The sequence below is a fragment of the Anser anser genome (assembly GCF_964211835.1).
Source record: "Anser anser genome assembly, chromosome: Z".
In the NCBI taxonomy this organism is placed as follows: Eukaryota; Metazoa; Chordata; class Aves; order Anseriformes; family Anatidae; genus Anser; species Anser anser.
This window is the reverse complement of record NC_139723.1, coordinates 4,187,540-4,211,500: the sequence shown is the minus strand read 5'-3', so window position 1 is coordinate 4,211,500 and position 23,961 is coordinate 4,187,540. Positions and strand designations below refer to the sequence as shown.

Genomic DNA, 23,961 nt, shown 5'->3' with positions numbered 1-23,961 from the left:
CACACTGCCTAAACATTGTTTTTCGTGCCATTTGGAGGTGTAAGTGGTGCAACAGAGATGAAGTCAAAACGACTCAAATTTTAGGATCATATTAGGAATAAATGTGCTGCTTTTATGATCTTAGTTTTTCCACATTCTAACTAGCCAGCTTACTTTTCAATAATCTTTAAACTAGTTTTTCTTAACCTTTTTAAAGATTATTTAAAATAGACTCAATAATTTAAAGTTGAGCCTAAATTTATATGAAACACCTTCTGTGCCTATTGCATTCCGGTCCCTTTTTTTTTTTTTTTTTTAATTAAGGAGATTCTAGCAGTCATTTCTGACTGCTGTGGCATCGCTCTGCAAATCCTTTCTGCAGCTCTGCTACACTGAGGTTCATTTGTGTCATTCAAATCTTTGCTCTTTAAATATCCTCTTATAAATTTATTATGGCAATACGTTCATATCTTTAAGTTTAATCTGAAACTTCGATAACAAGCAGGAGATGGAATAAATGAGTAGAAAGGAGACCAGATAAAAATTAAAATACTATTCTGTCATTGCCCGTATAAACTATTAGGGACACTGACAGGATGGTATTTTAATTTTGTCCTGCTCTCCCCCTCTTCCTCCACCCTCCCTCTCTCTTCCATCTTCAGCTTGTTAGCAAATCTTCTGATGAAGTCCAGGAGGATGGTAACACATGCAACATGCTGGGGAGATCTTTAAAAAGCAGGAACGTGAATGACACAGGTAAGCATCAGCGTGCTACAACCCAGCAGAAAGGGCCTTTTCTTTCATTAATTAGCCATCCTGGCGATCCTTGCAGAAAAACACCCCTGTTGCGTAAATAACAATAATATAACGACAGCATTTAACCCCCTCTCCCTGACCTCCGTGGAGATTCACAGCGATATTATGCGATCAATTGCTTATTCCACAATTACTAACACGTTGCAATGCTGCTGCAGAAGCCATGGGCAGGCCGGTTTCCAGCCCTCTGCAAAGCAAACAGTCCAGAACTGCTTCCCCCCCACCCCGTAACTAAGAATCCGAGTGTTGCTGGATTTTTTAACATGCAGGTATGACTGTTTTCTCTTTTCTTCAGTTAAGGGAGAGAAAAACAAGCCTTTTTTCAGTTTTCTTATTTGTTGAGTATCCAGGTAACAAACTACTTAAAATCAAGCAAACAAAACTTGATAATTGGCCCCTATCCCCATCTGAGCCGCAGAAGGATGTAACCATGGCAACGTGTAGTTTAGAGCAGACCATTTCGTGTACCTTTCAGAATTTAAGCTTGTGAGAATCTATCCATTCCTAAGTAGAATTATCACTCCGGGAGCAGTTTGTTCTTTATTTTAAAGGATGGTTAAAGCCAGGTCCAGGAATAGTCCTTCACAATGTGTTCAGGTACCAGGGAGGAAGAAGGTGAAGCCGACACAGATGCACACATAAAAAGGAAAATAAAAACAAAAACCAAAAAATTAAAAAAGTTCCTCTGGGCTGGGGAACAAACAGAAATGGGCACTGGAAAAGACAATAATTAAGGATGAGTCAAGCACAGCAGGTTGTCAGGAAGTTCTGCTGCAAATGTGTTTTCTCATGAGCTAAAAAGCCTGGAACAGAGCTAGTCATATCTCAGCCCTAAGGTCCAGTGTCCCCTTCCTTGCTTTAGGTAACTATTACTGCATGTATATATATCCTTAAAAAAGTAGATCTATGGAAAGAAACTAACAGAAAAGAAAGAAAGAGAAAGAGAAAGAGAAAGAGAAAGAGAAAGAGAAAGAGAAAGAGAAAGAGAAAGAGAAAGAGAAAGAGAAAGAGAAAGAGAAAGAGAAAGAGAAAGAGAAAGAGAAAGAGAAAGGGAGAAAAAGGAGAGAAAGAAACAAAAGAAAGAAAGAAAGAAAGAAAGAAAGAAAGAAAGAAAGAAAGAAAGAAAGAAAGAAAGAAAGAAAGAAAAAGAAAGAAAGAAAGAAAGAAAGAAAGAAAGAAAGAAAGAAAGAAAGAAAGAGAAAGAAAGAAAGAAAGAAAGAAAGAAAGAAAGAAAGAAAGAAAGAAAAGAAAGAAAGAAAGAAAGAAAGAAAGAAAGAAAGAAAGAAAGAAAGAAAGAAAGAAAGAAAGAAAGAAAGAAAGAAAGAAAGAAAGAAAGAAAGAAAGAAAGAAAGAAAAGAAAGAAAGAAAGAAAGAAAGAAAGAAAGAAAGAAAGAAAGAAAGAAAGAAAGAAAGAAAGAAAGAAAGAAAGAAAGAAAGAAAGAAAGAAAGAAAGAAAGGAAGGAAGGAAGGAAGGAAGGAAGAGAAAGAAAGAAAGAAAGAAAGAAAGAAAGAAAGAAAGAAAGAAAGAAAGAAAGAAAGAAAGAAAGAAAGAAAGAAAGAAAGAAAGAAAAAGAAAATACCCAGCATTGTAATAGGGAAACTTCTTAATCAGGAGGAAGGAGGAAGGAGGCTCTAAGGAAGATAAGTCAATTTAATACTTTTGTGCATTTTTTCCCCATTACATAAGGTTTTCTTTCTTTTTTTTTTTTCTTGTATCTATATAATCTAACCATGACATTTTCCTCCATCCCTGTTTACAACAAATACCTCAGTAATGCTACTGACTGTATTCATAGAGCTGAACATATTATTTTGCTTTCTTCCTGCATCCCACTAATTAAATTTTATTTTTTAATGTAATTAAGAGTTTGTCTTGAAATCCATCCTGCTAATGTGAGTTTTTTGTTTTCCTTCTGAAACGGAAACTACAAACACAACAGATTGTAGCTGTCTCTTTTTACATAAGACAAGTCGCATTGTTTAACCAGAGCCTGATTAGGCAAATCAAGTGACATGAGAATGAGTGGTTGCATTGAAGAGGTAATATGCTACACAAGGCAATGCTCAGAAATATCTTGACATGGAAATCTAAAGGCGAGATCTGTGCTCAGATTTGAAAGGAATTAGATTTGAATCAGAATAAAAATATTCTAGTCAGAATGAAGCATATTCTATTCTCACATATTATCCTTTTACCCTCTGCAGTGCGTGAAAGGGAAAACCATTATATATAAGATCTTTTTCAGGAGGAGATATCCTTTCAGTGGACAAATTCCAGATCTGCTGCAGGGCTCTAAGCCTGGAGGCCAGTTGGGTTACTGGGTGGGGTATGTGGCAGGGAAAACTGCATCACAATCCGGTATCATAAAATGTAAGGTACACAGAAAAATTCTCTTGTGACAGTACAACAGTCAGAGCTAGTGCTGCTCACAGGGAGTACACATCACTACCCCTAATTAGCACATTGCATCCCTTCTTTTTTTCCTTTTTTTTTTTTCCTTTTTTTTTTTGCAATTGGTTCTATCCCAGATATAATATGCATCTTTCTAAACGTAAAGTGGTAGTTTACCATAAAAAATAAATTGGTTGGAGGAATTTACATTTAGAGGTGGCCTACAGTCAGTTTTGCATTTTGCATGATATCTAAGATTACGTTTTAGGCCTCAATAAAAATGAATTGTCTACACCATTTCTCTAATTTCATGGTGAAACCTAAAATAGACCATCTGGTTAGATTATTATCACTGTGCGCCTACCAGTTTTACTGCCATTACCATTGCTACTACTGCCATCACCACTACTATTTTTTTTTCAAGGAATAAGCAGGATTTTATTTATCAGCAAATAAATATTGCTTGCTGTTTAATTTTATCCTCAGAGAATTTTGCATCTTGCAGACTTTGATAGAAATATAAGCTCATTAACAGAATATTTTTTAACCAGACCATTATGACTTCATTTTGAATCAAAGCTCATTAAAACAATTATAATCAAATGTTTCATTTTCTTTTTCCCTTGTGAGGAACAGCTGAAAAGGTTATGTTTGTTTTTCTTTATCTGAATCTCTAGGGCTATATAAACAGTCTACATGGACTTGTTTGTGCTCCTTTTCCTATACATTTCAGGGTTTTCTCTACAGAGTATATGTGAGCTCTGTTCCTGGGGTCATCCACAAGTTGTTGCAGCACAAAGAGCTGCAACCCTGACCAGATGAAAATCAGCACCAGTTTTTGTTTTGGTGACTGGCTCATCACCAGTGGTCCAAAAAGCAGCAACCTCGTATTGCCACATCCTGGACAGGCATTTGAGACTGTGTGCAATGGAGAGAGAGCTGTGAGGTGTTTTCCTTCCCTTTCTCCACCTGGGTGGACAGGCACACTGTGAACTCCTCTGGTTGCTTCTGCATCCGCACAAATGGAGCTGGGACTCCTCAACCTCACTGTCCATATTTGGTACATTACACGTGGACAGTTGCGTGCTGCAATCACTTAGCACTCACCCTGTTGAACCTTAACATTCAAAAAACATAGTGCTTAATTCTCTGCTGCAGAAAAATATCTCTTTTTCTTTCACACAGTCATATAATAACAACATCACTGTTGTTGTTTGAAATAAGCACTGAACTGTGTTTTTGGTAAAGCATATTTCTATTAAGCATGCCATAATTCATAACAAAAATGACCAACTCCAATTAAAAACACCTTTACAGTCAAAACTTAGTAAGTCTATGTACCGATGAACATGGAATTGAAGGATTTTCTACAGAAAGAGCATTACCTTCATAAGGAAAATGGTGATATTTTTTTTTCTCTGAAATAGTTAACAAGTACACAGCATTTACAAGAAACAGGAATATCCATTAGCTACAGGAAGTCCCACATCACTTATTCCAACATCAAACTTTAATTGTCTTTCAGTAATGAGAAGAAATGGCCTCAAAGCTGATGGCTCTGTGTACAGTATTTTTCTCAGGAAGGACAGACCTGCCTGTTAGTATTGAAAATACAAATCTTGTCTATCTTGATAGAATTTTTCTTTAGCCGGCTATAAACTACATTCTCATGCAAACAATCATCCAGTGCAAGGCAGATGTGCAAAGATATATAATGAGTAGCCACCAGTGATGCAAACATTAAAAGAAATATGCCAACTTAAAAAAATGCATAATTTTTCTTCTAGTAATTGACCTAGAAGTTGACCTCCAATTTTGAAGGAAGAGATACAATGCAAAAGGCTATAATTTGAAGTAAATAATATCTGGGTACTTTCTAGAAGCCAACTTATTAATGACAGACACATTTCTGGAAGGTTGACATTCCCCATGCAGACGTTTATTTCTCCAGAATTCCCAGTGCCTCATTCAAGCCCACTCAACCTTTCAACAAAAGAGAAACATCAAAAGTCCCAGCATTCAGAGGACTTTGTAGCCCAGTTTTCTCTTGCCTGCCATCCTTTGTACCCCAAAATGTTGGGTTTTCCTTTGCCATTGGGCCTCTGCTCAGAAGTGTAAAGGAGCTTTTCATCCAGAGTGCCAATGGTTAGAGCAATCCCTTGGTCTAAGGGGTTGAAAACAAAATTTTCTGAGCTGTAAGAAGAGCCTAGGACACTTGTCTTCCACCCAGGTAAAAGAGACAATACATAAATGGGGACAAAGTCAGTGTTTTTTCAGTACCACGTAGGAGTGAGTTGTTCTGTCTGCTCTCCCAGAGCCATTAGGTGTCCTTTTCTAATTTCCAATTTATGGACCATTTGCTACTCAGGCACAGATTTTAGAGCAAAATCTCTCAGCAGTAGGTAGAAACGTCTTTCACAACATCCTCTGAATGAGCATATTCAAGGTTCACTTACTACAATGTGCAATTCCACAATTTCATGTTGCTAGTTAACTTTGAATGCCCTATAAATCAGGATGACTATGGTCTTCTTTTTCCTTTTTTTTTTTATTTTTTTAATTTTTTTTCCCATTTTCCAGTGTCAGGAGAGACCAAGGGATTTCAGAAACACAGACAAGGACTGCATATCACTGCATATTAATGGAAATGGGAGCTCTGCCCATTCTAGGTTGCAGCATACCTGTCTGCTTCTCTGTAGACAGCTCTTACCATGAAGACACATAAAAGTCAGATGGGCAAGCAATACAGCACCTAAGCATTAAATAATTCCCCATCTCTGGAAACTCAGATAATTCTGTATCATAAAACATAACAACAACAACAATAATAATAATAAATGTTAGGAGTGCTGTCACTAACTTAAAAGGGAGGACAGTCTGCAGTTACAGTGCCATTCCTTAGATCATTTCAAAATGGAGGCCTGCAAACCAATGCACATTAAACTTATTTCAGATTTGAATCAGTTTTGCTGACAGGCCAAAGCTGTCAGCTATGTTGTCAGTCTTCCTTGGTAGGCTGTCAGGGGTGGAAAGAAGTACAGCAGGACGGGGGACAGAGGGAAGTGAAGAAATAGAAATTTTGGAATATCAGCTCTCCTGCCCACACTAGTCCTTTCCTTGGTCCTTCCTAGTTGAAAAGCTGCTTGGCAGAGAAAACATGGTTATGAGATGTGAAAAATAATCATACTGAACTTTTGTGCATGTGCATATTTTAATTATTTTCTTTAAAATCTGTTAGTTAGGAGGAGCAAGCATGACCCTTGTGTCAAGTCTGGTCTGTACCTGGAGCATTTGGCAATGGCTGCAGAGAAGAACTGTTTTTTTCATGGCAGAGGGAGATAATGTTTTGTCCACACTCCTGCAGCTTCCACCCTACATCTCAACTGTCCACACCATACTCACTCACTGCTGCCAAATGCAACTCTTGCCTGTAGAAAGACAAAGTTTTCCCCTCTGCAGGAAGCTTTGCCTGGAGGATCAGATCTTTAGCAACAAAAACAAATGAGTCAAAAATCTTTTCTTTATGTTTTTCTCCTTGTTTCTATTGTTAATTACTTGCTTAAAGGAAGGCAGCAGGCAAGAAAGAAGGGACCTACTCACAGATGCTGAGATAATTTTAAATTGTAAAATGAAGGCATTATGGCCAAATTCAGACATTCCAAACTCATGAATCAGGCTGTACAAGCCATGAGATAGTCTTGAAATAATGATCTTTTAAAATTAATAATAATAATAATAATAATAATAATAAGGAATGTTGGGTTCTCTCAACTGCCTCCTGGCTTTGTCATCTTTAAAGTACATAAGAGTGCAAATTTTCAAATTTTCCTCTTTCTTTTTTTGAAAGGAAATCTGAGATTGTTAAAATACTGCATGATACAAGGAACTTAGGTTTTCAAGAAAAACATCAAACATTGCCAGACTTCTGATAACATCACAAGAGCTGGCAACAAAGGAAAAGCATCTATACATTGAAATAGTCTTTCCCAGGCACTTTAATAAGACTTACACATTTTATATTCTAGCTGTGCTTTAATTAAAACCAGTTACTTTCTTTTGTTTGAAATAGCTTAAACAATTCAGCACTTAAAAAAGAAAGGAAAGAAAATAGAAGAAAGAAGCTATCTGGATGGGTTTCTAATAGTGGGTGTAAAACTAGTCAGAATCAAAATTTATTTCTACGAATCATTTCAGTGGGAAAATAGAACCTCCAAAGTGTGTATTCAATTAAGTATCATACCAAACCTTTGTAATCCTTTTGTTAGACCTGGCTAGTGTCTATGTACATTGTTAGTTAAACATAACAATATCATAATCATAATTAATTCCTATTTCTCATGAAAAGTTGACTCCAAGCTAAACCACTGGGGCTCTGCATTTCTGTGGGTACTTGTAATTGCCTGAAAGCAAAAGCAAGTTTATTATTATAGATTAAATTGCAGTCAAATATTAACTTATGAACTCTCTTCTGACTTCACAAGATTGTGTGACATTTTTGCCTGTTATCTGAAATCCTTAATAATGCATTAGATGAAAGAAATTTCAGAAGAATTTGTTTGAGATTTCTTCTTTGGCTTCATCTGCAGTTCTCAATGAGCAATGCATCATCCATACACATTATAGAAATTAGAGTCTGCATTCCATTATGCATTCAGACATTTATAGCAGAATGATAAACCTGTCTGTACCTCAGGGAGTTGGCTTTATAAATCAAGGCTTCCTGTAAAAAGATTACATTCCTATTTGAAATTATTGGGGTTCTATATCTTCTTTCTATATCATGTTATAATAAACTTCAGAAAAGGAAAGGAGAAAGAATTAATGGGGATGGGGGGAAGAATTGATGTTTTGTTAGAGGCAAAGTGTATTACTATTTTATTTTGATTTTCAGAAAGAAAACTGAGATTTCTGGAGTTTAAAATTTGAATACTTCACCATTCTGGAGCTCATGCAAGGAAAAAAAGTGCAAAACAAACAAACAAAAAAGATCTCTCAATCTATATTTGAAAGTTATCTATTTCAGTAGTACCAGAAAACCTCAGAAGTCTTTCATGTATTTACCATCACTGAAATCCTCTGAGAGAGGAAAATGCTGTTATCGCTACTTTAGACAGCAGATGTTAAAGCACAACTGCTCAGATCTCATAGGTAAGAGCTGACAGAACAGGGGGTTGAGGCAGTGCCTCCTAAACCCCAGGTCATGTAGGAGCTTCAGGAAGGGGAAGAGCAGTCACAAGAGCATCCTGTTCTCTGCAAGCAGGACACAACAGGTCAGAGCACACGTCCTGCGTGCCTTAAGAAGGGAGCTTGGTGAGTCCTTTCTTGGTGTGGGGATATTGGAGGTGCCACAGCATGGTGCATCCCAATGCTATGCAAGGTGTCCCATCCCTGTCAAGATTAGGAACTTGAGCTAATTGGATAAGTACAATGAGAAATTAGTCTGCTCACATGCATGCAGCAGAAATTTGAGCTCCTCAGACAGAGGGCACTCAGCCGTGTCCATCCCTATGTCTTCTTCCACTGCAATTTAGATGTTCCCCCAAAACTTTTGGACTTCCTGAGATGACTGACTTGCAGCATGTGATCAAAGTACTGTGATGGCCACTGGGTGAGTAGAAATATGTTGCAAGACAGTATGTTGCCTCAAAACAACAGGGTCTCTACGATTTCTGGTGGGCATCATATCCTGCAGAAAACATTCGGAAGCAAGATTACGTGGTGTGGCTTCTTAGGCTAAGATACTCTTTAACATTATGAAAATAGGGAATATAGGAAATGGGATGAAGAATGTGAAAATATCTGTTCTTTTATCCTTATACATTTTAGCACTTACCTTCGTTTAATTTATAAGTCAGTGAATTCAGTATTGTCGTCTGTTTCTCAGCAGACCTGAGGAATTTTCATGGAGAAACATTAACACCAACCATATCCTATAAAGGAAAGGGAAGAGATGGAGTTCACGATGGAAGTGCATCAGAATGGTAAATATGGAGACAGGAGAATGTCCAAAGTTACCTGGGTTACTGGTGACTGAAATGTACACGTACACGGGCAAACATTCCTGTTTTTTTATTTATAATTTTACATCTGAATTCCATAGCTCAGAGAAAAAAAAAAAAAAAAAAGTAAAACAGAGATAAATTGTATTAGCCCTGCTCTCTGAGGTCTAATCACTTTGTCCAATGAATAGTCTGAAATACTATTAAGACAATCGAGTCACGTCTTCTGGGTCCTTAATTTATACCACAAGTGATACCCACAGTGACTTCAGCATCTACACATTAGCTTAATTTAAGCCACAGTGACTTATCATCTATGCATTAACTTTATTTTATTCACTGATTTGAACAAAGGTTTTAAGGTTAAAATGTCTCTTGAGACCTACAGGCTATATCCACCCTAAACTAATCGAAAGGTTCCATAGGTCTGAAAACCACTAAAGGACACCGCTGCGTTCATATGACACAAGACCCTTGCCTCGAAAAAAACGAGGTGTAAATGCAACAATTCATTTCCTTTCTTTTTTTCCTTTTTTCTTCTTTCTTCTTTTTTCTTTTTCTTTTTCTTTTTCTTTTTCTTTTTCTTTTTCTTTTTCTTTTTCTTTTTCTTTTTCTTTTTCTTTTTCTTTTTCTTTTTCTTTTTCTTTTTCTTTTTCTTTTTCTTTTTCTTTTTCTTTTTCTTTTTCTTTTTCTTTTTCTTTTTCTTTTTCTTTTTCTTTTTCTTTTTCTTTTCTTTTTCTTTTTCTTTTTCTTTTTCTTTTTTCTTTTTTTTTCTTTTTCTTTTTCTTTTTCTTTTTCTTTTTCTTCTTCTTCTTCTTCTTTTCTTCTTTTTCTTTTTCTTCTTCTTTTTCTTTTTCTTCTTCTTCTTCTTTTCTTCTTTTTCTTTTTCTTTTTCTTTTTCTTTTTCTTTTTCTTTTTCTTTTTCTTTTTCTTTTTCTTTTTCTTTTTCTTTTTCTTTTTCTTTTTCTTTTTCTTTTTCTTTTTCTTTTTCTTTTTCTTTTCTTTTTCTTTTTCTTTTTCTTTTTCTTTTTCTTTTTCTTTTTCTTTTTCTTTTTCTTTTTCTTTTTCTTTTTCTTTTTCTTTTTCTTTTTCTTTTTCTTTTTCTTTTTCTTTTTCTTTTTCTTTTTCTTTTTCTTTTTCTTTTTCTTTTCTTTTTTTATTTTTTCTTTTTTCTCTTTTCTTTCTTCTTTATTCGTTTTCCATAATCTTCTCAAAACTTGAACTTCTTGTTTATCATCTGATATTTAGATATTTCATATTATGAGTAAGCTATTTGTTACTGATACTACTGAAAATGTACCCCAAAGCTAAGTCTGATAAATTAATATAAAGATAAAAGAGAATTTATTCTGCATTGTTCACTTAATCTGGGTTTCAGATTCAGGAAATCATGGAAGTGAAATCTGCAAGATGAATCCTATTTTACAATCAATAACCCTTACTCTTTCCTAGTTCATTAATATTAGAGATAGCACAATATTGAAAAGGACTCAGGAAGTTTGACGTATACAGTATTGATTCCTTTCTGCATTTTTTTTGTCTTATTTTTACAATATAAAATACTCCCAAGAGTTGCAAAGACAGCCTAAGCAGGCCAGAAGTAGATGCTATACCAGCATTACAGAACAAAATAATTAGTGTATGCAATCCTAAAAGCATAATCATTAATCTTTTCATGCAGTGTATCTCTATGTGTGGAGTCATCAGGCACATAATAAAACACAGATAAACCACAACAAGTGAAGCAAAGTCCTGCCTTTACTCAGCCTTACACCAGCGAAGTAAGATCAGAGGAATGAGCACAAGGTATATTCTACAGTAATGAATGACCAAATCACTTTATGGTCTTAGCACTTAACTTCTGTTAACATTTTGAGTTTTTTCAGGTCAGATTATAAAATTACCTATTCTCAAGTCATACGGCACTTTGGTCAACTGACATTGCCTGTTATCAAGCACAGTTTTACTGTCTAAAAACTTTAAGAAAATGTAATTGGGTAAAAATCTTTCACACACAGTGTATGAATTTGTGAATACTCCAGAACAGGATTAGCCATATCTGAGATGGAGCATGTGAAAATAAATAAATAAATAAATCTTATTTTGTTCTCTTTTTCACTGAATAAATGACCAATGTGTTTTCTCTGAAAAGTTGTAGTTAAACAGCTTCTAAGGAATGTAATTATCTTTGACAAAGGTTGTCATTTGCATCATGGGTGTGGCTTTTGCTGTTCTTGGGAAAGTGCATCTAAATTTAGACAAAATCATAAACCTATTTCACAGCTCACAGCTGCCAATGAATTCAGTGGAAGCTGAACTTCTGTATAAAACTAAGACCACTAAAATAAAAGAAATCTGCTTATCTGACTGCCCCATGTTTGCCAACTCTTTGCTCAATACACAAGTAAAAGTACTATGGCTTTGTATCCCCTTTTTTTCATGAAGCTGTGATGGAACTCAGGTGAGAGAATGTTAAAGAGTAAATAATACTGTTTTTACAGAAAAGCTTTAAACAAAGCACAGAGTGACATACTGAAGAAAGAAAATAAAATACCAGATATCTCATCATTAATCATCAACCATCCTGTGCACTGAATAAGATAGTCATCTCTGAGAAGACAATAATGTGGTCATACAATTTAAAGTTGAATAATGATGTGTAGGCACTCTTTTCTGCTGTTTCCTTACTTTCAAGTGCCTTGCTTTGTGCTCTTATTAATGTAGTCTTAGTGACAACAATGTGATAGTCGTAATGAGCAATGGTGATATGAAAAGCTGGATTTCTGGGAAGACAATGCATTTCAGCAGGCAACAGTTGGGCAGGCAAGCCTACAAACTTTGCTTCTCTGACGTTCTTTAACATGGTAGGAGTGGTGTGTGTGCAACTAATATGTGAATAATATAAGAAAGACGTTGTTCATGTGTGAGAGAAAAATCCCATTGCAGTATAACATTCCCAGATGTTATTTTTTTAGTGCAGTGTATATGCAGAGAGTAGCTTCCCCTTAAATAGCTTGCAAACCTCCTAGTGCTGTTCACTGTATTCGTTGTTTCAGAGCCACCAGAAACCAGCCAGAGCAGCAATATGTATATAACCAGGCCTCGCATGTTTGTGTATTTTTAGTAAACATAGTTATTTGGTACCCAGCTGTGCCCCTGTGGTTTTTTCATATTGTTTTTGTTGTTTAAAGATCAAAAAGCACAGGCATATACTGTACATTGTAAAGAAAGGAAATGAGGAGGCAAAACTTAGATAATTTAAAAATCTCTCTGGCACTTCTCCAAAACACAAAATACAACTCTAGAGATATCCTTGAATATTACATTATGTACCTTGTGCAGAGCCAGGATCTCTGCATTGTTTGGTTTACATTACTTCCAAATAGTGAAATTCTCTTAGTATTGGCTTCCCCAACCTCATTATCTTCCGTACCATCAGCTACATGGGCCTCAAAGAAGCAATTTTTAACTTTCAAATGTGACTAATGTAACCATTTAACTCTAAAAGGCCTTTTGTTTCATGTCTGAATGTGAAGATGTTTTTCTTCTAATCTTCTTTCCTTGACAATAATGTGAACTGTTTCACAGACTGTCGAGAACTTTGTCTCAGTGAAGAGTTATTACTGATTTCTCCATTTACTCTGTGGGATCTTAAATCACATGAAAATATCTCACAAAGGAGGAAAAAAAGATACTTTACAGAGCTGTAAGGTGATTGAGATGTGTAAAGGTAATATCTGTGTGAAATGCTCTTCATTTGAGCAAAATTGCAAGAGCAGGGAAAGTTGCTCTATCTACTCACAGTCAGCTCAAAACTGAGGAGGTCCTGACCAAGGAGGTGTCAGGTATGGTGAAACCTTGGGGGAGTTAAGCCATATGGATTGAAGAGTTTGATGGGGACAGACAGCAAAGACAGTAGACCGTAGAAGAGCTGGTTGCAATAAGAAAGCAAGCCAGGAAAATGTATAAGAAATTATTTTGAGTTTAGCATAAGGGAGAGGTCATCTTTGCATCCAGTGTCCTTGAACAGCAAATTCAGATGTATGAGCAAAGCAATTTCCCATTGTTTGTTTCTACTACATACCAACCCAGATTTTTAGAACCAAAAATATCTCGTCTCTTTTCCAAAATTTTTATTTTTCAGATGGAAATAACATTTCAGTGCTTTGTATTTTAGTTTTCACCTGAGCCCAAAAGAACAATATTACTGTGTTTGAGTTTAGGAATTATCATGAATTAAGTACGCATATTCTACACAGAAAAGACAGACACAAATCTGTGGTGATCATCTCCAACTGTCTATATTTTCCGAGATTTATCTTTCAAAGAAATAGAATAAGCCCAAGAATCCTTGCACTGATGATTTCTCAGTGTTCTCCACCTGAGGAAAAGTTTCTGGATGTGAGCAAGCAAAATGCTTTTACAGTCAAAATGGAGTACACCTCCATTAGACAATAAATAAAATGCATGGGGTTGTGTTGATGTACCTCCCTAGAAAATGTAAATGCCACAAGTATTATAGATTATCATATATAGATCATGGCAAAGTATTTGTAGATCAAGATTTTTCCAAATTGAAGTCTCAGAGCAAAAATATGCCCTCAAGATGCATGCGAAGTTCCTGTTGAAAACAAAGGAACCTGAGAGCACACACATCCAAAGGCAAGGCCTGGACTTCATTCAAACCACAGGAGAAACTCTCAGGCTGAAATTGGGTTCATTAATACTTTGAGCAAGATATCAAAGTATGAGCAAGATATCAAAGCATGGTCTCTCACAGGGGGAGAGAGAGGGAGTGGCATGAAATAGGACGTGGAGCAAGTGCTCTAGAAGAAAGATGCGAAGTGGCATGTTAGAAAAGAAAACATCTGGCATACATTTACACAAAGGTTGTCTGGATAAACTGAAAAAGCAGCAGCTCAAAAGTGACTGGAGGATTACACATAAAACCTACTTTTGAAATATAGATGAGAGGGCAGTAATGAAAATCCTAAAAAGTAAAGGAAGCTTTTAAGAAGCTAAATTTTAGGTGGGTCAGAATAAACCCTGGTGGAGCAAAGATATCTGTTTTTTAATTTAAAAATCTATGTACAGAAGAAAAATAAATGGAAATCCACATTCATTTAAATCATACTGTTCCTAGGTACCTCTGTGTACAAAAAAGACAAGTCTCATCGGGAGTTAAATTTCTTTAGATATCTATCACTTTCTAATATAGTTATTAATCTAAAGAAATAAAAAACTTTGTATTTACTTTGAATTTCATGGAATATAAATTGTCTTCCTTGAAATGTGGAAAAGAGATTTAGGAGTTGAGTATAATGTGTATGTCTGTGCACATGTGTAATAAAGACTGGTGGATAGATACATATGCATGCCAACATATATCTATGGATTTTTACAGTGACTGTAAAACAGATTTTTGAATTCTGAGGCTTCCTCCAGCATCCTCAAAACAAGTGTATTGCAACTCCCACCCAAGTATTTCCACAGCTAAGCACATCTAAATGTGCTGTTCATTTAATGAAAGGGAAACACGATGATGCTTTCTTCCCCAAGTCTGTCCTTTGGGAAAGGTCTGTCTGTCCAACATCATGCTGTTGGAGGGCAGGTGGCCCCATCCATCCTTTCCAACTCCCAGACCCATTTCTGAAGAAACTACTGATGGGTTGAAACAATTTGGCACTCTAAAGTCAAAAGTGAAAAAGAAAAACTAACTATGAAGGATTGATATTTATTTCGTGAGACATTTTGGTTTTGGAAAGAATGCCTTTTCAGCTAACTATACAAAAATGTAGCATTTTTTCAAAGAAATGATGTTTTCTCAGACAAAACTTAGAAAACAGAAAAACACTTCCACAAACAATTTTTTAGAAAAGATGTCCTCACAAGCTCTACTGAAGACAGTTGTTGCAGCGGGCTTATCCCCTAATTCCTTTTCAGGCAACACTCTCAATACCTTTACAGTTCAGTAAAGTTTCAAGATTTGACCTTGAAAGTTTCCTTTTCTTGCCTTTCCTGCCACAAGGAACATGCATAGATTGCTTTATTCATACACATACACATTCACACACACAAAAGACACTCTGAAGAATTAATTTGTCAAATTACCCTATCTCCATCCTCCATCATCTGCAAATATTTACAGGCTGAAAAACAATAATCTGTTTTAATATGATCTTATGTACTGAAGAAAATAAATATATTCTTTTCATCTGTCAATTAAAATGTTTGCTTGAAGTGAGGAGTTAACTTGTAGGTAATACTCCTTAATCTCATTGCTTGAATGAGGCAAAATATATTTTCTTGCATAAGTAAAAGAAATCCAGAACCTACTTTGTACCAGCACCAACATAAAATGCTATTAACTTTTATTTAGTCCAGAAGGTATCGGTTAACACTTCCCTTATCCTGTATTTGTTTTAAAGTTCCCTATATACTCTTTGTAGAGATCAACTCATTTATTAGGAATTTTATCTTTTTATCAGTTATTTGCTAATACAGTATTTCACTTAACATGCATGATTTGCTTGAACAGCCTTACAATAAAACATCTTCCTTTAATCATTTCAGATATTTTAGCAGGCAATCATTTATGTATGTATGTATGTATGTTAGCAATTAAGGACACCTTTAATATTAACCTAATCAAGCTCCAGTTTGTGGTTAAGTAATCATCCGTTTCACTTCAGAGAGATTCTGCTTTTTTTATATTTTACTTAACATATATACATACATACATAAAATGAAGTGTAATAAAGGGCAGGACAAGGTTTCTGTAGTTATATATTCTCCTTATTTTCTTAAATATATTTTCAGACTGTGAAACAAGAAACAATCACTCACAGCTTGTCCATACTTGAAACTAAATAAGCATGTATGTTTATTGTCTCAAACTTCCTTTCCACTAACACATTGTTCCAAATGCTAAACGAAATACGGTATTATATGAAGCAGCAGGTGACTGCTCACGAGTTTCTGCAGAAGAAGGAAAAAAAATGTCTCTGAGATCTAGCTAGACAAAAAGAAACATAATGGTCAGCAGACACAGCAATACTAAAATGCTGCTCAGTGACCACATAGACCTGAGCTTGGACATCAGCTAAAACACCTATATTGCCACCGCTCTTCTTCAAGGCAGCAAGATCTACAGCATGAGAGATTCTTTCACTGGCAGAGGGGAAATCATCTGCAACAGTTGTGGGGAGTTGCAGCCAGTTTTACAATTTGGTAAGCCAAACCCTTGGCCAAGGAAACACCATTGGACCAGGGCCTGGCGGACAGGTTACATGGTAGAGGCGGTTCATCAGGATCCTGGACCTGGTAGATGAAACTTACGGGGAAATGGAGAGAAGATGGATGTCCTGCTGCAAAAGTTTATTCACAGCTCACTCCACCACATTCTAGAAGTGATAGCGACCCCTCTCCAGTCACTATTTAAAGCCCAAAATAGGCTCTAATGCCCTCCCCAGACAGATACTAGATCAGCTGTATGAAGGAAGGTTCACTGGAAAACACCACTTCTGCAATCAAAATTTTTCTTGCAGAGTGAAATGGGTCATTCCACACACCAAAAAAAAAAAAAAAAAAAAAAAAAAGAAAAAGTCATTTAGTTCCACTTTAAAATAATTAGAGTGCAGAGCTGGGAGCAGAGAAACACTTGAAAAGGACAGCATCATTTCATCGTATAGGCAATCACCTTGCTTTAATGCAATTGAGAAATTGCTGATATTGGACAGATAAATTAGAAAGATAAATTGCTGGTGACAGAGATTGGATCAGAGAGAGTCTAAGGACCACTGCATGTATGTTTTATCTTGATGCACAGATTTTAATACCTTATGTTTTATTTCTATACAAAATGAGGCTCGGTTACCTTTGCCTAGTAGACATAATTGTCTTTTATAAAAGAGAAAAATGTATAAATTCTGGAGGAAATGTAATATCTTTTGACATAGCTTTAGACCACCCACACAGCCAGATATGGAAGCCAATAATCCTAAGCCAAGATACATTTAAATCACTGAACAAAGCATTTGCCTTTTTACACATCTTGTATTGTCTAATAAAAACAACATGAGTTGGTTGTGGACTATTTAGAATTTTTGAGCCTCCTCTTTTGTCCCATCTAAAATGCAGTTATTATTTTTCCTTAATATATAATCCATTTTCAGTAAAAATATACAATCTAAAGTATTCTGGAAACAAGCCTCCAATTTAGAAGAAAAAGAATGTCATCTATTTTTAGTGCTGCATATTTTTTAGTACCCAATATGAGGTCAAAATCTGCTCTGAAGCAAAAGGTTGATAAAAGACAAGGATATAAAGATATATATCCTAATATATATATACATGTATATATATATATTAGAATCTGTTTTCTTTCTTTACTTAAAAAACAGAATTACTGCTGGCCTGATCCTCAACATTCTTAGCACTGACTTAAGATAATTGTGTCTACAGAAGTTACACAGCACTTCACAACACTTAGCTTATACTTAAGGGTTAAAAAGGACATGCCCTATATAAAGTAATTACCATTCACTCCCTTTCATTTCTGGTCCCTAGTAAGGGGAGAAATTCGTATGTTTGGAGGTGAATTCAAGACCAGTTTCATTCATGCAAGGATGTCCCTCAACCAAACCCCCCTAAAAGCATCAGAAAGCGTTATCCTGAATTAAAATGATCTTTTGATTAGATTCATAGACAGCAAAGAGAGAGCATCAACAAAAGAGAATTTATTTATGGATTTGAAGACTTCTGAAAAAAATAGGCATGAAATCTGGAAGACAGACTTTTGCAAGTATCCAAAAAAGTTCTGAATATGACCCTCTTAATTAGAGCCAGGATCAGATTTAGCACCTTTGTCTGCAAGAATTTGCACTGGCTTCAGCAGAACTGTTAGTGGAAGACAGTCAACAGCTCCACACAGATATGGACTGCAGAACCCTAGTGCTTTATTTCTCTGTGCTGTTTTCTCTTCATTGCCTATGGAACATTTACAGTCTTTAGAGTAGGGAACTATCAGGGTTAAGGAAAGCAATGGTTTCCCTTTCCCTCTCTTTTGTTCCTGCTATAAGCAATACCAAGAGTAACAAAAATATTTCAAAGAGAACGCTCCAGCCCCGTACCTGAGGTTATTCTGGAAAATGTTTTTGCTTGCCAGAGCTGTGGCTTTGCATAAGGTAAAGAGCTCTGTGCTCTCTGCACTTTCTCCAGTAACAATGCTTTGATTCAGTCAGCCACCAGCTTGAGTTGAAAACAGTGATTAAGCTTGGCTTAAGTTGTGAGAATCATATGAAATCTCCTTAAGTTCAGTCCAAACAGTGGAATGAAAACATATCTTTTCCTTTAATAAAAAAATTATGAGCTTTTTAAATGGAGCTTAAAACAAGTGGTCTGAATTAAGTTTTATTTGTGACCTCAGGTATTGCTCTTTTTCTTTGTAAAGCCTGGGATTTGCAACTTATTTGGCTAAAATTTCAGTGCAAGCTTGAATAAAGCAGATTTTCTAACTCATATTTTTGCACAAGAGGAAAAAAAATTGAGTTAAGTGTGAAGCTGGGTAAGAAGCAGGAGAGAGGAGAAGTACAAGGGGCAGCAGGCAGACTCGAGTGTTTTGTCTTTCTCTACGGATTTGTTATTTTAGCAGAAATGAGAACTGCCCATACATAAGGAAAAGGAACTGTGTGCTAGAAAAGCATGTCTACCTAAAGTGGGTATAATTCTGTTTCCTGTGACTCTTCAGTCAATGAAAACAAAAGTCCTGAGACACCACCATCACTACACTCGAGTGGGGTTGTCTAAACCTAACCAAGGTTCAAACACGTGGTCAGGTGCCAGGAACACACCAGCCATCCCCCGCTCGCAGAGGAGGCAGCAGACTGCCTCTCCCTGGGTATCCCTGCCTGAAACACCGCCTGGGGAGCCCAGCAGCTTCTGGCAATGACAACTTGCTGCTAACAATCAGCAGGACAGCGGGATTTGTTTCGCCGCCCAAGGAGCAGCATCCGGATGTCGCTGCACTAGAGCCAGGGAGCCCGGGCATGGGCTTCTTAAGGCAGGACCCCTCATGAGATGGTCTTCCAGTGGAAAACCCTAAGTGAGGCAAAATGTCTCCATCAAAGCAGATATTTTGAAGCTGGCCTTGTCTCCCCTGCTTTTCCATTCCATCCTCCCCTGATACAAGGCAGTTTGCTTCACTTTGCTTGTCTTCTTATCTGTTTGGAGGCTTGACTCAGGGTCTTCACAGCAAAACTATGTAACTGCAGGAAGACTGTTTTTGTGGGACAATTAACATTTTGATGGTTCATATATTCTAATATTTTATAGCTCTCAATATTCCTTTTACCTTAACAGAAACCCTTCCCATGCACTGACAAAAAACAGTCCAGCTTAGCTCACCTCTGTGTGTTGGAGGAGACATCTCTTTGCTGCGAAGGAGACACATGGTGTTTGCCAAAATGCAGATACAAGCCTGTAAAGCTTCAGCTCTGACTGCTCAAACACTTTACTGCGTCTACTTGCATTAACCTGAAAATGTGTTTAAATACTTTGCTGGTGTGGACAGTGCCTGTTATCGTTCCCAGGGTGTGTGGGCATCCATGTCAAAAACCCAAACATAGCATTATTTTTCATGCCACATGTATCTGTGCACAGCTGCCCATACATAGGTAATCGAGATGAGCCAGAAGACCCAAGGAGCAGGAGGTTGAAGAGGAGATGCTGTCACCATGGACTACACACTGCGCAGGTTTGCTGAGAGGTTCAGGCATAAAACATTCCTAATTATAGCATTCTTAAGTCGTCACTCCTTCTTACCAAAAAATATGGCTCTATGTCTAGAAATCTCCAGTAAATTGAATGCCAGTCTATGGAGAGACAAAAGGCTGCTGCAAGGTCTGAACAAGTCACAGGAAAATGGTCTCCTGAATTTCTGTCCACATGAAAATTTGCTCATAGGATTTTTGCTAAGAAGAAAAGAGCGTAATTCTCTCAGGTCCAAAGGAACATACCTGTCTGCCAAGTAACATCTAATGGTAGAGTTTTTAGCATTGAAAACATCTCATCAGATTTCAGCATTTTTGGGTCTGCATCCCAAATAAGACAAATCCTCAGGTGCAAGAAGTTGATCTACCACAACAGCAGTTCTTCAGGGTTTAACAATGGGAGCAATTTGCATCATTTCAATCAAACATCCCCTCTCCCCTGGCCCATAGTCTGGGAAGACAGACATCAGTTATAAACACAGATCCACCTCTCCCAACTTTCACTTGCTGTTTTTAGTACACCGGGGCTGAAAACGTTTCACTGGTGTGCATTCCCATTAGTTCACGTGGATTCAAAGTGTTTCACCACCCTATTGTATTGTATTTACATTTTTAAAGTGGGACAATGCTACACTGGAAATAGTGAGGTTTTAGGGTACTGATCTGTTTAAATAAAAAAAAAAAAAGATTTGAGGATGGTAAAATCAATCTAAAATCTGTACTAGGCAGGCAAGTGGCAGGGGATAACATGAGCAAAGGGAATAAAAAGAGCTCTGAAGAGCCCATACCAGTTGCTAATACTTAATCTCTTTAAATAATGAATTAGCTGCTCATATCTACTGTCGCTTCTAAGAGAAAGCACTTTCTTTGTGAAGTGAAGTAAAGCTTGAATACCCATGAATTATTCAACATAAAGTGTGCCAGTTAAAATGCCTTGATATTGGAAGTCAAGTGTAAGATTATCTTTTGTCTGTCAGAAAGCATCTCTCCCATGTTACTGAGACTTGAGGGGGTGGAGAAAGGGTCCAAGCCGTGTGCAAACACATCAGAAAAAATAAGGGAGGTGCAGTAGTAGTACACAGGCCCATCTCCACTTATGGATGAGCTTCAGTCACATGCAGGTGTAATTCTTTTGGGCTTTATTCCATGTACTGCTTCTGCTCTCCCTTGCCTTCGTGATCAGTCTGTGGTCCGTATCTCCAAGGGAATCACTGGTGATGCAGCTATGCTGCTCCACCATTTCTTCCAGAAGAGACAGTATCAGCTATTGATCCATCAGCCTTTGCTGACGTGGAGAAATATATTTCCTTACTCAGGCTTCTAACAGCTTCCAGAGCTGAATAATGACCTTCCGGCTCTATCAGAATGTGTAATCTAGATGAATGCACCTTGCAGAGGGATCTGAGTGAGAGGAACAGAAAATTACTGTTTCCTGGGGAGTTTTATGTTGTCCAGTCCTGTGGTATAACATAGCTTTCCAAAGGGATGGATGATTGGCTGCTATGTCTCAATGTCTCATCCTTCTGTTTTTTCAGCATTCTCTCTTCGTACGGTCCATATTGTTGGTGGCACCTCCAGGTATACAGATATCTCAAACAACATTTTTATTTTCTACCTGTGTTTTGAATATATATATATATATATGTAATTATTGCAATTGCGTTAAAAATATCTCTAATTCCTGAAACTACAGAGAATGTCAGACTGATATTTTGGGTCATAACTTCCTATTTTTAATCCCTTTTTTTCCATTTTTTCCCTACAAGTTATTCCAATACTCAGTTTCTCTCTACCTCAGTAGTCCCTCCTTGTAACTTAATTTTATGGATAAGTGGTTTGTGTCTGGTGATTTTTCAGGTAGCGTGCTGCAACATTAGGAATCACAACACAGATCAAAAAAAATCCGTACCGACTGCCTCTTAAAAAAATGGATAACTTAAGTGTCCATACTCTTCTCTTCACCAAATATGCAAGCAGCCCACAGCTGGGAGCTCTAACTATTAGATAATGTGGGTGGGTCATAGTGATATTGAGCTGCAACGCTATCATAAACGGGATCATAAATGCTATCGTTTCTGGGATATGTTAATTCCCATTATTGTCCATAATCTGTTTTTTATTGATTTTGCCAAACGAGATTACCCAAAGCAAAGACCTCTCAGAAATCCAACCCTGGACTTTGAGGTGAAACTAGAGAAGGAAAAAGGTGTCTGGATCCCTGGTAGCACTCTAAGGAGGACTGTGCTAGTCCTCCCAAGGATGATCTGTGCAGTCTATTCACTTCTCTATTTGTCAACTGAAAAGACAAAAAGATGAAACAGAACACTGAAATGTATCCCAAACTGTAACGAATGTCATTAAAGGGATTAGACTTCAAACTGACTCAAACTGAAAAGAGATAGAAGAGTTACTGCATACTTTTTAGATAGAATTTCAAGCTGTTCTTTCTCTGTGTTTAACTAAGATTGCTAACCCTATCAATTAGTCAAGGTTTGGATAAAATCCTCAATAGATGAAAGTGATTTACCTCTTTGTCTTAACAGAACCACCCATGCCAGATCTCACAGTACATTTTCATGTTTGTGTTGAAACACAAAAAGCCAGATTTCTTAACCAGACCTAGCTCAGCCTTGTGATTGTCTTTCCATTTCAGCTGTGTTACCTATGCATTAATAAAGTAACAGTTTCAAAATTTTACTATTTCTATTTTCTTGTCCACCTGTCTGCATGTCAGATGCTATTTAAGTTCACTTTGGAACAGGTATTAGTCTAACTGAGCAAAGGTAGAGAAGTTCTTTTATCTTCAGCTTCAAATGCATCCCAGTGAGAATAAAATCTGAATTAGTTTAGGAAATGAGAGGAAAAGTAAAAATATAAAAAATAAAAAATATAATAATAATTAAAAAAAAATAACCAGAATAATAATAATAATAAATCAAAGTTAGATTCCAGAACTTTTTATCTGGACAGATAGTTGCATGACTGCATGGTTTGAAGGTATTTAAAGTCAGGGTTTTTTAATGCAACATTGACACAAATTAATACAAGGAATATAACCTTGGTGAGAAGATTCAGAATTGGGAAAAAAAAATACATTAATTCCCCTCTATTTAGGGAAGACAGTTGTGTGATGCCTTTTAAAATATGGCTTACAATGTCCTCATTCAACAGATTAGGAATATATAGCATGTTGCATGACAAATCAAGGCACAGTCTTTAGAGTCATTTAAGATTGATGTTTAGCAACAAATGAAAACCATTTACTGTTCTCCCCAGAGAAATTTTTTGAATGAAAGATTAATTATCCATATTATTGTGAAAGCTAGATCCAGAAAAACTCTCTTGGTTTACGTCTTTTGTTCCAGAAATTAATTTAAATGTCTTGAAAAGATTGTTCAGAATTTATATGGTGCCTTTCCTCATTAAAATCCACGGATATAAATTTTACAGTATTTAAAAGTATACAGATTTTAACAGGAAAAAATAGAGGCCTGTGGCCTTTTAAATGTCAGGGACCAGATTATGGTCTCAGTAGTATGTATCTAATTCTCACTGAAATTAATAGAAATCCCATATATACACTGTCTTCATAATCAGAACCAATTGTTTTTGTTTGTATGATTCAGTCTGTATGAATGAGAAAACACAGGAAACCAGGCATCACAGGGTAATATCATTCTTTGGATCTCAAAGTCTGCAATACACTAGTTCTGATTTCACTCATTTGTGGTTTTACATAGAGTTAATAGGCTTTTTATTAGATCTTCCATATTTTTACAATGAGAAGATCCTTCACAATTTCACATAATTCACCACCCTTTATGTTTCATGGAATTATAACCATTTTTTATTATTCTTCCTCAGTAATTGATTTTACATAGCTAACTTAAATGAATGTGTTTTTGTACCTTTAAAACTACATGTGCATAGAATAAACCCATATGCACTTAGTCCATCGCCTTGTGCATGGTTTCCTTCAGCTGTGTGGCATCTCTGAAATTTCCTC

At 36.4% G+C, this 23,961-nt stretch overlaps 1 long non-coding RNA gene across 1 annotated transcript; it reads left to right on the top strand.

Moving 5' to 3' along the window:
- The first annotated feature begins 276 nt into the window (after positions 1-276).
- LOC310890084 lies at positions 277-11,260 on the top strand. The gene is made up of 3 exons (XR_014577009.1): positions 277-735; positions 9,072-9,168; positions 10,868-11,260. It is a non-coding gene; the product is annotated as an uncharacterized lncRNA (long non-coding RNA).
- The last annotated feature ends 12,701 nt before the right edge of the window (positions 11,261-23,961 follow it).